This window comes from Vespa mandarinia, chromosome 24 (assembly GCF_050613455.1).
Source record: "Vespa mandarinia isolate Hongniang chromosome 24, ASM5061345v1, whole genome shotgun sequence".
NCBI classification, from domain to species: domain Eukaryota; kingdom Metazoa; phylum Arthropoda; class Insecta; order Hymenoptera; family Vespidae; genus Vespa; species Vespa mandarinia.
Window position 1 is genome coordinate 2587501 of NC_140833.1, and position 2500 is coordinate 2590000.

Consider the following 2500-nt stretch of genomic DNA (forward strand, 5'->3'; position numbering starts at 1 on the left):
TGTGGCGAACATCGTCGAGAAAACCCCACCCATCGATGCTTTTATACCAAAGAAGAAACGTTCATCGTGATTCCGATAGACATATCCAGTCATCCTCTTTACCCTTTTACGTTCTTCTACATCTATTTCTTCCTTTACTTCTTCTACTTCTTGTTCCTGTGGTCTTCCACTTGTCAATTTTCTTTAAGATTATTCACTTACTCTCGAGGAAAAATTAAATTGGCGCCATTTTCAATCTATTAATAGTATTCCACTTGTCGTATAATGATACGTACATTACATTATTCTAGTTATTATTAATTATTAATCGTGATTTATTAGATCAGCATTAGTAGCATGTATGCTATTAATAAAAATGCGCATGAACTTTTGGACTGACCTGATAATTATTATTTAAAGGACGATGATTGGGGGGGGGGGCGAGTGGACAATGAGGATATTAAAAGTCGAATGACAATTTCAACTTGTCTTTACTCTCATTCTCTCTCTCTCTCTCTCTCTCTCTCTCTCTCTGTTTCTTTCTTTCTTTTTTTTTTTTTTTTTCTTTTTTTTTTTGTTATGTGAATTATTTTCATAGAGGTCTATTAAAACGTATAAATGGTATGTCTATATATTTATATATATTGTATTAAAACTGATAATATTAATAATGATAGAAATAATAAAAAAAAAAGGACGAATAATAGGGGAACAAAAATGTCAGTAGGGGGTATGTACTCTCTATGCAGCTGTTGCAGTCATATGTCTCAATTAATGAAAGTGTCTCCCTCATTAGTCAGTTCTCTGTTAGACCAAAAGTGAGGGACAGACAAGGAGAAAAATAGAAAAAGAGAAAGAGTGAGAGAGAGAAAGAGAGAGAGGGGCGGCGGGGAAGAAAATAAAAATTTCTTATCCTTTTATATAAAAATAATTTTTAGTAAGGATATATCTTTACATATATTTGTATAAAAATATATAAAAGATATATATATATATATATATATATTTACCCTTGATATTATTATATATATCACTTATAAATATTACATATATATATATATAATGATATTCTTGTTTATTAATCATTTGATATTCTATCTGTTTCATATCATCGAATATAATCTAAAAGAATGAGATATATATATATATATATACTTTTTATTCAACGTGGGCGTGAACAAAGGAAGGAAATCCGTTTTACGGTTTTTTCAAAGGGACATTAAACATTAAACGGCGATCCCATTTCTAATGGTTTCTAATGCCGTCGACTTTTTTTTGTACGACAAGACCATAGATTAGAAGATATTTGCGGAAGGGAAAAGAAAAAAGTGAAACGAAAAAAGAAGAAGGGAAGATCCAGATCATTCTCTCTCTCTCTCTCTCTCTCTTTCTCTCTGTCTCTGTCCACTCATTCTTCATCCCTCAATCCCTCCCTCTCTTTTACCATTTCCGTGACCATGTAGACGGTACGTGACGTTCGACCAACTAAAAGATCTTCCGTTCGTGCTTTTTTTGCGAACGATCGATCATCTCTAATATTTTCATATATAATGTATATATTTCTCTCTCTCTCTCTCTCTCTCTCCCTCTCTCTGTCTTTTTATTTTTTTTCCTCACTCGTTCTATCTATTTAAACTTTATCTCTCTCTCTCTCTCTCTCTCTCTCTCTCTCTATCATTCTTTTTTCTTTTGGACGAAAGATACGTGATCGAATGGATATCAGTTATTCATGGTTGTCATTATCTTTCCTTCATATTGTCACGTTCCTTTTTTATTTTTTTTTTTTTCCTTTTTCATTCTTCTTGTTATGCATTCCAATGAACATATAGATTTTATATATATATATATATATATGATATCATTTTCCTTGTCATTTTAAATGGCGATTAGATTGACCTAATTCTTTTTAATGAAATATTTTCTTAATTAGTCTAACGAGTGAGAGCAAGAGAGGGGGTTGGTGATAGAGGGAGAAAGACTGTTGATAACAACGCTTAATTGAACAAAATCGAGATTGCGTTTTGCATAGCAATTTAGCGATTTAATAATAATAAATATATATATATATATATATATATATTTATATTTCTTAATTTTATTCTATTTATGTTGTTTGTTTTTAATTTCCAATTTCTTTTTTTCTTGTTTCATCTCGTCGTTATTATTTTATTATTATTGTTTATTTTTGATAATAATAATAATAATAATAATAATAATTAATTTTGAAAAAATAATGTAATTATTAATGTTGTTGTATTTCATCATCATCATCATCATCATCATCATCATCATCATCATCATCATAATTTTCTTTTGTCTAATTTATTTTAATTTCTTTTCTTTTTCTCTTTTCAATTATCTTCTTCTATCCTTTCTTATTCCTTATCCTGTTTTTCTCTCTTTTTTTTGTTTTGTTTTGTTTCGAATCATTTTTTGCTGCATCACTCGATTATAATCGTAAAGGAGAACACTCGAGGACGCGGATAATAGAGTGACTAGTTGTTGTAGAATCTTCTTGGAA

The 2500-nt window shown here is 29.7% G+C and overlaps 1 protein-coding gene across 2 annotated transcripts in view; it reads left to right on the plus strand.

Moving 5' to 3' along the window:
* Mmp2 (Matrix metalloproteinase 2) overlaps nucleotides 1-2500 on the plus strand; it is a 171059-nt gene that overhangs the window by 23123 nt on the left and 145436 nt on the right. The window lies entirely within an intron of this gene.